A 15,956-nucleotide genomic window follows, 5' to 3' on the forward strand; every position below is an offset into this window, starting at 1 on the left:
AGAGTTGCTCATGTTTGTCGGATGATTAGACAGTCCTCTCTACTGATGGTCTGTCGAGGGCATCCTGAACCTGGTCACCTTGTGTGCCCTCCTGCATCCACTGGTCCCAACACCTCCTAACAGTCTAGTCTGAGCGGCCCAGGTGGTGACCAATTCGTCAATCTCACCATCCAACTTCTTGTATTTCAATAATGCGCTCTCTCAAACTCTATTAGCGGGGTGAAATCTCTTAAGTCTCTTGTTAGGTTGTGCTGCTGGAGTTTGTTGTTCTACAGGGTTCCAGGAGTACACCTGCACAGGTGAGCGTTAATTGAGCTAGCTGGGTGTGGTGGTTCTGGTTAGCCAATCCCCTGGGTCTGGGTGTAGATATATACCCCAACCCCTCTACAAGAGGAACTGTATTTTCTCTTTCATGTCTGCGGTGTGAGTAATGTCTGGTCACCTTGCAGCCTGCTGTGTGAGTAGTGTTTGGCTAGCTTTCAGCTTGCTGTGTGAGTATAGTCTGGTCAGCTTGCTGTGTGAGTAGTGTCTGGTCAGCTTGCAGCTTGCTGTGTGAGTAGTGTTTGGTCAGCTTGCTGGGTGTTTGGTGTTCTGTGATGCCTGTTTAGTGTCTTGCTAGAGTAGGGACTGCAAGACATGGAGCCTTGTCACGGCCTTGCAGCTTAAGTTCATTGGCCAATGTACAAACTAATCCCTCGCTTTTATATTCAGCTTTACCATCTGCTTTAGTTTGCGAGGTTGTGTGGTAGGTGAGTTTGTGCATTTAAGGTGTCTGTTTCACCTGTTTGAGAGTATCACCCTTTTAGGGAGAGCAGGGCCGAGGTTCCAGTGCGGGGCCGCCTTTATAGAGGCGATCGTTTTGCCTGTTAGGTAGGACCTTGTTATCTTCCCTGCAGCACATGGCCAGTTGTCCCCTAACCCATGTCTTCGGGTCACGTTCGTGCTTGTTTGCCCACATGAACGTAACATCTCTTTGACGTGTCGTCGAGGCGTCTAGAAGTCAACAAGCTCTACACAAGTGGAAAAAGAGGCTTTTTGGTGGAACCACTTTTAGAACCTCAGGTGGCAAGACCGTGCATCTAATCACACTACAAAACAACAATGAAACAGTTGGAGCTGCTCGTGCTTGTTGGACGACCAGACGATCCTCTCTACTGGTGGTCGGCTGAAGGCGTTCTGAATTCCTCTGGATTTTAATAAAACACAGCCACAGTATTTTGGGATAGCAAAAGAAAAAGCCAGAAAAAAACACCATGAAAAACAGAACCGTTTTGGGAAAAAAAGGCTCTTTGTACTATTTCCTGTGAAAATCTGCATGAATGGTAGAGATTTTGACTGTTTTTCAGAGGCAGAAAGGAGATCACTATTATTACTGGGACCATTGTGGGGTTTACTGTATTACTGGGGCCAATATAGGTGACATTATTACTACTGAAGCCACTGTGAGGGTCGCTATTACTACTGAGGTCACTGTGGGGGTCACTTTTACTACTGGAGCTACTGTGGGGGCCACTTTAACTTCTGAGGTCACTGAGGGGTCACTATTACTACTGGTAGGGGGCGTAAATATAGGGATGCAGGGGATGCGGTTGCACCCAGGCGCAGGAGCCTTAGGGGGCCCATAAGACCTCTTCTCTTTATATAGGGAGCCCAGCACTATGAATAAAGCATTATAGTTGGGGGCCCTGTTACAGATTTTGCATTGGAGCCCAGAAGCTTTAAGTTATGCCTCTACTACTGGGGCTACTGTGGGGGTCACTATTACTACTGAGGCTACTGTGGGGGTCACTATTACTACTGAGGCCACTGAGGGGGTCACTATTACTACTGAGGCTGATATGGGGACACTATTACTACTGAGGCCATTGTGGGGGTCACTGTTACTACTGTGGCTGATATAGGGGACACTTACCACTGAGGCCACTATGGGGTACTCTATTACTACTCAGGCCGATATAGGGGACACTATTACTACTGAGGCCACTGTGTGTGACACTATTACTACTGAGGCTACTGTGAGGGACACGATTACTACTGAGGCCACTGTGAGGGACACGATTACTACTGAGGCCACTGTGAGGGACACGATTACTACTGAGGCAACTGTGAGGGACACGATTACTACTGAGGCAACTGTGAGGGACACGATTACTACTGAGGCCACTGTGGAGGACACTATTACTACTGAGGCCACTGTGGAGGACACTATTACTACTGAGGCCACTGTGGGGGACACTATTACTACTGAGGCCACTGTGGAGGACACTATTACTACCGAGGCCACTGTGGAGGACACTATTACTACCGAGGCCATTGTGGAGGACACTATTACTACCGAGGCCATTGTGGAGGACACTATTACTACCGAGGCCACTGTGGGGGACACTATTACTACCGAGGCCACTGTGGGGGACACTATTACTACCGAGGCCACTGTGGGGGACACTATTACTACCGAGGCCACTGTGGGGGACACTATTACTACCGAGGCCACTGTGGGGGACACTATTACTACTGAGGCCACTGTGGGGGGCACTATTACTACTGAGGCTACTCTGCACGTGGCAGCATACCTCAAGCTGACTTATGCTGAAATTTCAATAGCAAATTCCACAGCATTTCCGCATTAAAAAAAAAAACGTAAAAATCTGTACCGTTGGTGCAGATTTTGACTGGATATCAGCCGCATATCCCCAGATGATTTCATACTATGCGGCTCTCCCCCTCACCTCCTCTGATGGCTTGCTGCTGTCAGCGCTCTCCAACTTCCGGTTTCTAGCAGCAGCAGCACTGGTCAGGTGACGCTGGTCAGATGAGGCCACTTCAGGCCGCTGGGAACCAAAAGCTGGGGAGCACCGACAGCGGGAAGCCTACGGAGGAGGTGAGGGGGAGCACCGCATAGTATTTACTGTGAAAATCTGCACAAATGGTACAAATTTTGACTCTTTTTTGGAGGCGGGAATTCTGCGGAATTTGCTCCCTGTGTATTTTGAAACGGCCCTGTAATTTTTGTTACGGAGGTAAAATCATATGTCATGATAATCCCCGCCCCCTGACCATACCCGTTGTCTAACTTTGACCCTGGGAAAATCTGGTCACTGTACCTTTCTGCCTCTTGAAAAGGATTGCCACAGCGAATTCCTGTACTAAGTTCTAACCTGGCGCTTCTACAGGAAGGGTGACAAAGGTCAAAATGAGTGATCCATCAGATATGATGTAAAGAGGTTGTTCTCTCCCCTTATCAGTTTGCCTAGGGTTGTTGCTGCAGCCATGTGTGATAACAGGGGGTTTAATTTCTTGCTGAATGACCAGTTTGCTAACTAATCTCTGCAGGGGATCGCCTGCAGCTGCTGCCTGCCTGCAGATCCCGAAAACAGAAGCTCCTTCTGCACAACAAATAAACATATGCCTGGTATTTATCACATTTATGCATTCCAGGCACAGTAATTAGTCTTCTTTATTTATGTTTATTCTACTCATTAACCCCTTAACAACTCCAGGGTTTTGGCCCAAAATGACCAAACACTTTTTAACAATTTAATGCGTGTGGTGATTTAGGCCGGCTTCACATGGCATTGATTTCAACGGGTTTCTTCACATTTCTATATTTTGCTTGCACATTTCGTTCATGCAAAAAAAAAAAATTGAGCATTTGAGCACCACAGCTCAAACACATTACCCTATCAGCTTTTTTCACAGTTCAGCTTTCACATCCATACATGGCTATGGGGAGAACGGTGGTTTGCACTATCCTGTGTTAAGTTGCCACTTCTCCAGGTTTTGTCCATGTTTAGCATCCCGCTTCGCCCCAATGCTATCCTAAGTTCTTTCTGTGGCATAGATTCTCCAGCCTGCTAAATTTTTTGAACTAAGGAAGATGAAGTCACGCATTTTATGGCCTCGTTGTCAACTTTGATTTGAATTTGGCCACTTTTTGCAGTTGTCAGAATTTTTGTCTTCTTTAGGCTTTTCACACGGCCCGTATGCGTTTTTACATTCGGTTGTATGGACTAAAAAAAAAAAATCACATGAAGGAAGAATAACCACGATCAAGTCCCGATCTTTAGCCGTGTATTTTCTGGCTTTCACACGGTCGGCTGCAGCATATCTGCAAAATAATATGCTGCAGCGCGGAAACCTCTCAGTCGGCAGAAATCTTCAGAATGACTGCTACTGCTTAAATAGGGCCAGCTGTCTTCTTTTCCCAGCATTGAACGCAACTAAACTCCCTCCCTCCCATTTTTTCAGCCCTCAATCTATGGCAGCTTCTTTGGAGGCAGCGTACAAAAAATCATCAACCGCAAACTGCCGCCAATGTTCTGTTTTTGACGTTGTGATTTTTTTTTCACAGCTAAAAATCGCTTCGGGCTTATTCACATGATCTGAACCATCTGAAGCATTGATTTCCAATGTCTTCATTCAGATGATTGATCTTTGAGCTACATAAAAACATTGTGCCGGGAATAATAGGATATCGGCAACTGATTTTATACGCTTCCAAGGGTTTCTGCCAACCAAGTGATTTCCGAATAGTAGCGTATTTTTACTCCGATACACCACAGCCGCCTGTGTGAATGGATGAGAAAACTCTAATGTAGATTTATTCTTTATTCACGTGGTTTTTGCCTGCAATGCAGCGAGCATAAAAACGCATACGGTCGTGTGAATGAATACATTGGAATCCAATGCTTCAGATGGTCATGATTTTTGCCCGATTTTTTTTGATGCAGCTAAATAGCTGCATATATATGGTCATGTGAATAAGGCCTTAAATTCAGTAAACAGCCCATTTTTTCACTTTCAGTTTTAGGCCTCTTTCACACGGGCGACAAAATTGCACGATTTTGTAGCATTGCTACAATCCTAGAAATTGCATGTATGTGAAGCCCATGCTTTCCTATGGGTTCATTCACACATGCAATGTTTTGTAGCATGCAACAACCTGATACAAAAACCTTGCGGGTCCGGCGATATGGTCGCTACGCATGAGGTTTTGTAGCCCATGTTTCTCTATGAAGCCTTCCTCTCTGCTGCATTGCATGAAAACGCGATTTTGACTGTAGGAAATCTTACTATCAAAGCCCTAATCTAAGTCCTGGCTGCAGGAAAAAATTTTAAAAGACACATACATCACCTCCCTGGCCTTGTCAGCCTGGCCACATCTTCTCCCCAGGTCCCTGACACTATTCTCCTTCATCTTTTCTGGCCGGGATTGAAAAATCCCTGCCTCCTGGAAGCGCTGACTGTGATTGGCTGACTCTTAGCCAATCACAGCCAGCACTAGATGAAAATTGCGGCAATATCGCATCGCTGGTCAGTGCGATATCGCTGCGGTTTCTCACGCTGATACTACGATTTTGTAGCGCTATCAAGTTGCATGTAGCACCACATGCGAGCATTTTCGGTGCGTGTGTGTGTGTGTGTGTGTGTGTGTGTGGGGGGAGTGCTCTTGAATTATAAGCCCTACCTCAAAAACCAGCCATAGCTGAGGAAAGAAATAATAAAGAAAGCATACATAACCCAGTCGCTCTGTCCATGGCTCCGTTGCAGCTTCTCCCCGGGTCCCCAGCACTGATCTTCTTCTCTTCTGGCCGGGGATTGAAAAAAAAAACCCGCCTCCTGAAAGTGCAAGCTGTGATTGGATGACGCTTGGCTAATCAGAACCAGCACTCGATAAATGGCTGTGATTGGTTCATCAAGCACTGGCTGTGATTGGCTAAGTGTCAGCCAATCAGAGGCAGCGCTTCCAGGAGGCAGGGATTTTTCAATCCCCGGCCAGAAGAGAAGAAGAAAAGTGTCGGGGTCTGGGAAGAAGACGCGGCCAGGCTGACAGCGCTTCTTAGGTCATGTATGTGTATTTTTTAATTTTTTTTCTGCAGTTAGGGCTTAGGCTATGGCTTTGACAGTAGGATTTGCGACTATCAAAGTTGCATCACATCGCATAAAAATCGCGTTTTCGTGCGAAGCAATGCAACAGAGAGGAAGGCTCCATAGGGAAACATGGGCTACAAAGCCTCACGAGGCACGTGCATATTAGAATCCCATGTGTGAAGTAACCCACAGGAAAGCATAGGCTTCACATACATGTGATTTGTAGCAATGTGACAAAATCGCTCATGTGAACGAGGCCTTAATCTTACATATCAGCTGCTTCAGACCCGCTTCTGTTTCTGCAAGCGGAGTTGTGTCATCCACATAACGGAGATTGTTGCTGTTTCTTCCACCTATTTTCACCCTGATTTCCAATTCGTCTAGGCCCATTTTATGCATAATCACTTCCACATACTGGTTAAACAAGAAGGGTGAGTGGATGCAGCCCTATCGGATGCCTTTGACGATCCCAAACCAATCTGTGTCCCCATACAGTGTTCTCACAGTGGCTTATTGATTGGTATAAAGTGATTTTATCAGCTTGACTAGATGTGCCGATACGCCCAGCTCTTGTAGGGCCGGCCATAGCTTGTCATGGTCGACGCAGTCAAAGGCCTTGATGTAGTAGATGAAGCACATGTAGATGTTCTTTTGATATTCTTGAACTTTTTGCATGCTCCATTGCAAGTTTGCTATATATAGTACAATATATAGTACAAAAATACAACTTGGCCTGCAAAAAAATAAGCATTCATAGAGCTCTGTTGGCAGAAAAATAAAAAGTTATGATTTTTTGAAAGTGGGGTTGAAAAAACAAGAACGAAAAAATGAACGGTAGCTGGTCCTTAAGGGGTTAAAGGCTGCATTAATCCTAGTCCTGACTATGGGATCTCTTTATAATTAGCATAATGACATATGTCTTTTTATAGGGCACCTGTCCTATTGGTAGTTTGTCATTTCACATAAAATTCATTTAACCCTGTTCAGATAATCCAGCTGGTCTACAGCACAGAGCCACTAATCCAATCATCTGGAGGGTAACCACAACAGTAACAGTGGACTGATAATGAAAATTGATATTTGAATATTAAGTTTCATTTAGGATTGGCTGCCCGGTGTGTAAAGACCCATTTAGACGTAGTGATTATCATTTCAAAATTGTTCTAAACGACCGTAACTGCCCAGTAATTGTTACGTCTAAATGCAAGTTATTGCACACTTTTATTTCGCTTCTCTTTTGTCATTCAGTTACAGCCAGCATAAAAATCCTCGGCGGCTCGTTCACTTTTCGTTGCGTTTAAATACTTTAAACGAGAAGTGAATGATTCTCAATGATGATCTGCCTGTCTAAACAGGCTGCACGTGAGCGAATATTTGCAAATGAGTTAGAGGTGACGTCACCCGCTCGTGTGCTCATTTAAACAACAACCAGCTTGTGTAAAAGAGGTATTATTTGATAATCTGATAATCCAGAATGTGATTATATGATAATCAGGCCCACACTGGCAGTCTGCTTGACCAGGCAGATTCCTGATATGCTCAACTGCCCATTAACTGGTTGGGCCGCTCAGCCACCAATCCTGACTTGTACATTTTGTTTGTGCTGCAGCTGCTTTACTCAAGGAACTCTGACTAGTTACGGTGCAAGTTTCTCCTAATGCTTCTTGTGCTTGTGACAATGTTAGCTGCACCTCTGAATGAATCCTCCGTTGCCAGCTCTTGACACTGTTCCTCTAGTTCCAGTCTTAACCCATTCCCACTGCAGGGCGTAAGTTTACGTCCTGGGAGCGGGGTACTTCCCGCAACAGGGCGTAAACTTACGTCCTGGAGATAGCGCGGGATCACATATGATCCAGCGCTATCCCGCAGCGGGAGCCGGCTGTCAGTCACAGCCAGCGTCTCGCTGCAGCAGCGGGGGGACATCGGAGATGCGCCCGCCACTTTTAACCCCTTCCCTGCCGCGATCTAAGTAGATCGCGGCAGGGGAAGAGTTCACAGCGGGAGCGCGGCTCCCTCTGTGTCTCCGGCCGGAACTCGCGATGTCATCGCGAGAGCCCGGCCTGTCACCATGGCAACAGGACGCCAGACACTGGCGTCCTGTATTGCCTATGTCTGAGATCGCTGTATGAGCGATAAGGCATGGGAGAGCAGTAGCTCTGCCATGCCTTATGACAGCGATCATCAGGGCAGTGATTAAAGTCCCTCAGAGGGACACAAACAGTGTAAAAAAAAGAAAGATTTAAAAAATGAATTAAAAAAAATGTAAAAAAAAAGAGTAAAAAAAACATTTTTTATGCTTTTTCGCAGATTAGCATAAAAAAAGGTAAAAAAAAAACAAAACCCCACATATTTGGTATTGTCGCGTCCGTAGCGATGCGTACAATAAGTTGCACATGCTTTTGACTGTGCACCGAAAAAAACGCTAAAAAAAAAGCTAAAAAACTGAGGCAAAATGCTCATTTTTAGCATTTTGCCTCACTAAAAACGCAATAAAAGTGATCAAAAAAGTCGTATGTACGCCAAAATGGTACCAATAAAATCTACAGCTCGTCTCGCAAAAAATAAGCCCTCATAGAGCTCTGTACATCAAAAAATAAAAAAGTTACGTGACTTTGAATGCAGCAATTTAGAATAGAAAAAAGATTTCCAAAAAAAAGGGTTTTTATTGCAGAAAAGTGGGAAAACCTAAACAAATGTTAGAATTTTGGTATCGTTGTAACCGTACCGGTCTGCAGAAAAAATGGAAAGTCTCATTTATGCTGCATGATTAACGGTGTAAAAAAAAAATAAAAAAATCTATGGCAGAATTGATGCGTTTTCTCTCTCTGCTATCATTAAAAAAAAAAAAAAAAATTTACAATATAGTCTATGTACCCAAAATTGGCATCGATAAAAACTACAGTTCGCCACGCAAAAAACAAGCCCTTATACGGCCGCGTCCACGGAAAAATAAAAAAGTTATGGCTTTTGAAAAATGGAGATGGAAAAATACCAAAAAATCGCTTGGTCCTCAATGCCAAAATAGGCCATGTCATGAAGGGGTTAAAGTTGCTTGCACAGTCACAGACTCGCAACCACGAACCACCGCTGTTTCTTCAGATCAGAGGCTCAGACTGTCACCAAGTCCAGACTCCTTCAGGGTCCTCTCCACCCATCTTCTACCTGGGGCACCTTCCGATTGCAACACTGCCTGATGTCAGGTGTGAGGAGTCAATGAAACTCCATAAAGAGAGACCCTAAGAGCTAGTCAAAAATTCAGATTTGCAGGTATGAACCATTGATCCATAGTACCAGCACTGATTAATGGGCTGCTAGGCTGATTAGTAGGTTATGGGCTACTGTGTTAATTAGTGGACTGCTGTTCTAGTTAGGGAATGCTGGGGTGATTCGTGGTCTGCTGGGCTTATTAGTATCCAGCAGCTCAGTAATCAGCCAGCCAGTCACTAATCAGCCCAGTAGCACCATTACTGCCATGAAAGGGCACTGAGTGGCATTTGTAGTGTTGTTACTATGTAAGTGGTCACCCAGGGGTACAGAGAAGGCATTATTACTTTCAAGGGACACACAATAAGCATTATTACTTGGTAATGTTCACTACCATGGCTACTATTACTATTTGGGACCACAAAAGGGGCATTATTACTACATGGAAGCCCAGTGGGGGCACTATTGTTCTGTGGGGCACTAAGAAGAGCACTATTACTGTTTGGGATACAAAAGATGGCACTGTTATAATGTTGTACACTGTACAATATGGGGCACTATCTATCTGGCACTATTGTCTTTAGGGGTTGATGTATGTGGCACTATTTTATGGGGGTGGGTAATTATAGTTATGAAACCATTAGTTCTGAAGCACAGTAATTAAGGACAATGTGCCACACATCAGGTACAGTAAAAGGAACAGATGGTGCATTAAGGCTGGGTTCACACGAGAGTGAAATCCCGCTTTAATCTCACGGAATGACCGCACGGAAATACTGTGAGATTTCCACGGGAAAAATGCAGCTTCAAAACCCACGGCTTTTCGCTGCAGGCTTCGGAGCAGCATTCGCCGCCTGCATTCCGCTGCAGCCATCTCTCCCCATAGAGAGGAGAGATGGCGCCGTGGAAACGGGGAAAGAATTGACATGCCGCATCTTCGAATTCTGCGCATGTCAATTTTTAGCGTGGCTTGGCCGTAACAGATCAGCCGCAGCGTGTGGACGAAATTTTTGCAAATCTTGTCTACTTTGCTTGCTAATCCCGGGATAAAAAGTTGGAGGTGGAATTTCTGTGTGAACCTAGCCTAACAGTTATAAAATTGAGGGCAGCAGCAGGATAGGACCGTTGTGTATGTTGATAAAAGGTATTTGGGGTGCTGGAAAAGCTAGGAGCAGAAGCTGTCTCTGTTGCAAACTTTGTAGACACAAATCTTGGCTAGAAGAAGTTCTCATGGTGGTCTGAACAAGTGGAAAAGATTGAAAAAGTGAACGATTCCTGTAAGAGAGAATGTCGCTAAATATAACTGTACTGTAATCACTTTTGCAGTCTGCGGAGCACCTCTGTAAAACTATAATGCAATCTACCACTTTATGGTCACTATATAGAGATAATATTGGTCCTTGTGTACTTTTTTTGGTAAAATTATTAAGGCACTATGAAAGGGTTATAGTGTGGTGAATTATTTGGGAAGAGTTGTCACAGGTGGCTCTCTGGTACCTCCAAACAGTGGCGCCAAAGGTGCTGTGCTCCTTTTCCTTTTTTATTTCTCTGACACTGAACTGAAACTGATTCAGAAAGACAATTCCCCACTAGTTGCTCTCACTGAAGGGATGAGTGAATTTAGCAAAGTGTGGGTGAAGCAGAGTGTAGGTGGGTCACTAAACTGATCTTGATTTCACTGGGTAGTTTTAAACTCACTATTCTGTTGAAAGACTGACCTCGTAAAGGTTCTCCTTCTGTCTGCTGCGGATCACCAAGGGAGCGGAATGAGACCTCACTCGACCCTGGGAAGAACGTGTTGATACTGCTTGCTTTCTCTTGTACGAGTACCACCTCCTGCTCCACCTCCTCCTCCTCCTCTTCCTCCGACACAACTTGACTACAACCTCTCCTCTCTCACTCCTGGCTGCATTTCCCCTAACTGCTCACTGCCTCCTCCTTTTATCTCCTCTTCTCCTTCCTGCACTTTCTCAACTCCTCCCACTCTGCATATGGACTAGTGTTGTTGCTTTCCCGCCCCTGGACTCTGCATCAGTGAGTTTGAAGCTGACTATCAGCCAATAGGACACTAGCTGACATCAGGACTAAGCACTAGGCTTAGGGGAGAAAGGGGAAAAACCGGGTCTCTCCTACGGACGGCACCTTCTATGTCCATGGACGGCACATAGAAGGTGTAGGAGCCACTGAGCCACCACACTTGTTTCCAGCATATTTGTAAAAACAATGATAAAAGGGAACGACCCCTTCATGCAAGTGGAAAAGGTGTGACTAAGTAAAGCAAAATTTGCTGTGACGAGCATAATGCGCCACTACTTTTGTATGATGGGCCAATTTTGTATGTGGGCTGGTGGGTTTAGTGTTGCAGGGCTGCTTTTTAGTCCCAGTCCTTGTTGTTTTTTAGTATGCAAGGTGTCAGGACGCGTCACCACTGCTCACCTACTGCTGGGACCGCTGTACGCCGTTCACTGCACACCATGCTCATTCCTCTGCTGACACTCTGCTGTCTGCCTGTATGGCTCTTGCACACTGTGGCCCCCCCTGTCTTAAAGGGCCAGTACGTGCCTCTTAAACCTGCCCCCCCCACCAGTGACCACTCAGTCCTGACTATATTAAGGATGCCTAAGCAATTGGCTCTCTCCATTGTGACAAATCCCATAGTGTGGTGCATTCGATTTCTGATCTCTGCCTGCTCGCTGACCTGTCTTAGGCCTCATGCACACGGGGCAAACTGAATTACGGATCCCGCGCTTGTCACGGGTGCGGGTAATCTGCTGCTCAATTTGCCCATAGATGTGCGTGGAGATTCCTCCTTCCACGCACAAGTGGATTTTATTTGTGAACTTAAAGTGCCAGAAATAAAATCGCAGCATCCTCTATTTTAGAGTGGGATACGCACGGACGGCTTCCATTGAAGTCAATGGAAGTCATCCGTCGTGTGGGACTTCCACAATGAGCATTGCAGAAGTGTCACGGAATCTGCGTCATCACCTAGCGAGGACGTGGGAAAATCTGTACAGCGCATGCGCGCTGGTGTGCCGGCGGCACATCCGCAGTACAGAAGAAATGACAGGTAAGCAGGGTCGCCTGCAGTGAGCCTGGGCAGATTCCGTGTGGGATTCGGCACACGGAATCCTTGTGTGCCGTGTGCATGAGGCCTTAGTTCTGTGTTTCTGCCCTCAGATTTGTTATTGTGTTTTTGCCTGCTGCCAGCCCTGACCACTGCTAGTCATACAGATAAGACACTGTTTCCACCATGAGATACTGCACTTCGGTGCTGTGCAGCATCAGCAGCCACACGACCAAGACTATCTTTGTTAGTTAGGGATCCCGCGGTGAAGGCCGAATCCTGCTTGGAGGGTTGAAGGTTAAAGGGGTTGTCCCGCGCCGAAACGGTTTTTTTTTTTTTTCAACCCCCCCCCCCCCCCCCGTTCGGCGCGAGACAACCCCGATGCAGGGACTTAAAAAAAAAAACCGCTCAGCGCTTACCTGAATCCCCGCGCTCCGGTGACTTCTATACTTACCGGTGAAGATGGCCGCCGGGATCTTCTTCCTCCGTGGACCGCAGCTCTTCTGTGCGGTCCATTGCCGATTCCAGCCTCCTGATTGGCTGGAATCGGCACGTGACGGGGCGGAGCTACACGGAGCTACACGGAGCCCCATTCAGAAAAGCAGAAGACCCGGACTGCGCAAGCGCGTCTAATTTGGCCATTCGACCATTTTAGACGGCGAAAATTAGACGGCAACCATGGAGACGAGGACGCTAGCAACGGAGCAGGTAAGTGAAAAACTTTTTATAACTTCTGTATGGCTCATAATTAATGCACAATGTACATTACAAAGTGCATTAATATGGCCATACAGAAGTGTATAGACCCACTTGCTGCCGCGGGACAACCCCTTTAAAAACAGGGGTTCCCCAAGTGCTGCCTCCTTAGATTACCCAAATTCAAATTGGTGTGTAGCAAGACAGACCCATGTCCACCTTTCTGATACAAGGAGGATATCCATGCCTATCCATGATAGAGAATGGGGGTCAGAAGGTATAGTTTCTTCTTATGGAGAGCATCTAGAAGGTGAGTGAGGAGGCGTATAAGACCAACTATGCTCCTCTGGGAAATATGCATATGCATATGCAAATGAAACAATACCCTTACAGCACCAACTGGAAGGCTGCATTCCTGCAAGCCAAAGTCAGACTTAAAATACGGGGCATGCATTGTTTAATTCAGTACATTTCTTTATCTCCGCTTCCTATGTCTTTTTTTGCTGAATCTGCAATAGTTGGCCTAAGCGTTATTTTCTGACTCCCTCATTAATATCCACACTTTGGTCAGCTTTATGTACATGATTTCCCACCTGTCCCATCGTTCTTTCTCCTGATGATTGTGTAGTGGCCCAAAGTAACGGGGCCCCTCCATAATGTTAATTGTTTGTCTTGTGCATTTGTATTGTCAGTGTCTTCAATGTGTGTGCATTTGTGATGTGTATTGCATCTCTGCGGCACTGAATGGGTTAATGTCTGGGTTATATCTGGAAAATGCATCATGTTGTATGTCACATGATTATGTTTTATATATATATGTGTTTGCAAGATGTATGCAAGTTAGTCTAAGAGAGAGTTTTGCCAAGAGTCTTCTTGCAAAAGTCTGTCTGTGAGTCAATATATGCAAGAGAGTCCTGAAAAGAACTTCTGCTGAGTAGGAAAAACTGTACCTCATCTTGTGAGGAGCCCCAGGATGGAAGAGGCTGTGCAACTGCTTGATGTGTGCCTTGGGCCCAATCCACCCAGAATTGCTCTTTCTTGCTCTTAATATGGAGGACTGAGGGAGTGAGTGAGAGGAGCATGCAGCGCTGAGTTCTACTTCCAAAATGTGAGTGTTGCCGGTAGAGAGTTGGAAAGAGAAAGAGAGTGGCTGGGAACAGAACCCCACAGATAACTAGGATTGTGGACTTGTCTGTCATCCTGTGAATCCTCCCTGTCACACCACTATTGTGTCTGTATCGGTATCCTGCTGGCTTATCTAAAGTTTTGGACTGTAACAGTTTATTGAAACAAAAACAAGCTCTACTGACCATTCCGGTTTTGCCCATAAAGTTATCCCTGTATGTGGACTACTTATTTCTAACTTCTGGATTCCACGCAGAGGACAGAATGGTGGCATCACGAGTGACAAGGACTTAAAGGGGTTGTCTCGCGGCAAACATCAAAATTTTACATTAGCCCATTCCCCCTGTCACCCCCCTGGCATAGAATAGCATTTTAAAGCGGTTTTTAAACCGCTTGCTACTCACCGATGTGATGAAAGATGAACTTATAAAATTCTTCTCCCAAGATGGCCGCCGCTCCTTTCCCAGGGATGCACTGCGGTTTTCTCCCATGGTGCACCGCGGGTCTTCTCCCATGGTGCACCATGGGCTCTGTGCATTCCATTGCCGATTCCAGCCTCCTGATTGGCTGGAATCGGCACACGTGACGGGGCGGAGCTACGTGATGATGCGTAGAAGGGGGCGGAGCCAGAACGCCGCTCGTGCCCGGACCGTCCAGAAGGCAGAAGACCCTTCTGCGCAAGCGCATCTAAAAAAGCAAGCAGACCCCGAAATTAGACGGCACCATGGCGACGGGGACGCCAGCAACGGAGTGGGTAAGTGAATAACTTCTGTATGGCTCATATTTAATGCACGATGTATATTACAAAGTGCATTAATATGGCCATACAGAAGTGTATAACCCCACTTGCTTTCGTGAGACAACCCCTTTAAGGTAAACTGCAAACTAGGGTTTCCCCGTGAAACTCCCCCAGCAGTAGCTTGGTCGGGTTCCGTGCTACCCACAGGGGAGGAGATGGTAGAGCCCCGTGACAAGGCCTCAATCTACCCCGCTATCTCCTTGGCTGTGGGACACTCCTCATACGCTGCAATTGAACCCATGCACATTAGATCCACTGACAAATATACAGGGGGTGGACAAAAATATGGAAACACAATACAAAATGTATGGGATTTTAATCATTAATACTGAGCTTCCCTTTTGACCCCTGCTTGGCTGAGAGCTTTCCCGCCAAATTTGTGTTTACTTCACCTCTTGCCCTGCTCTGGGTGGTTTGGGGAGGCAGCTGGTAACAGCAGCTGAGTGGCTCAAACCCCTGACTAATGGAACCTTGTTGTTCAGGCAGATGTTCACTTCTGCTGTGTCATATTACCTCCACTTAAAATCGGTCTACATGTGTCTTATTGAAATATAATTTATAATCCCATTTCGGGTCCTATTTAAGGCATGCATTTCATATGGTGTTTCCATATTTTTGTCCACCCCTGTACAATACTATTTGTATACTATGAGGTGAGATTATGGTATGATCAATCCCATGACGTTGTCATGGTTAATTCATTGAATGAAGGGCTCTGGATGTTTTTCTTGAAGACATAAGATTACCAGGTATCTGTATTAGATTGTTGACAGCCAGGAATTTATACTGATTGCAATATTTGGAGTCAGAAAGGAATTTTGGCAACTACCGGGGGTGTTTTGCCTTCTGCTAGATCAACACTGTAAGATTGAACAATGATGTTTTTTCTTATTATATGTCATAATACAACATTTTTCATCCATGTCATATTTTTGGACATCTTGCAGCTTTCTTGCAGCCGGCAGCCGGTTACTGACTTTTCCAAGTTTCTGACACATTGCAGTTTTTTTGTTTATTATTAACAAATACTTTCATGTGAGTGAAACCAGAAGGTACATGAGCAAGGCCATGTGTATGCAGGACTGTCAGTTAGTGTTCAAGAAGGATTTTCTGCAGTGCATTGTGCAATATGCAAGAATGGTGCACACATACTGAGTCTAAGGCCTCATGTCCACAGGGAAATATCCGCAGTGG

The sequence above is a fragment of the Eleutherodactylus coqui genome, chromosome 3 (genome assembly GCF_035609145.1).
Source record: "Eleutherodactylus coqui strain aEleCoq1 chromosome 3, aEleCoq1.hap1, whole genome shotgun sequence".
Lineage (NCBI taxonomy): Eukaryota > Metazoa > Chordata > Amphibia > Anura > Eleutherodactylidae > Eleutherodactylus > Eleutherodactylus coqui.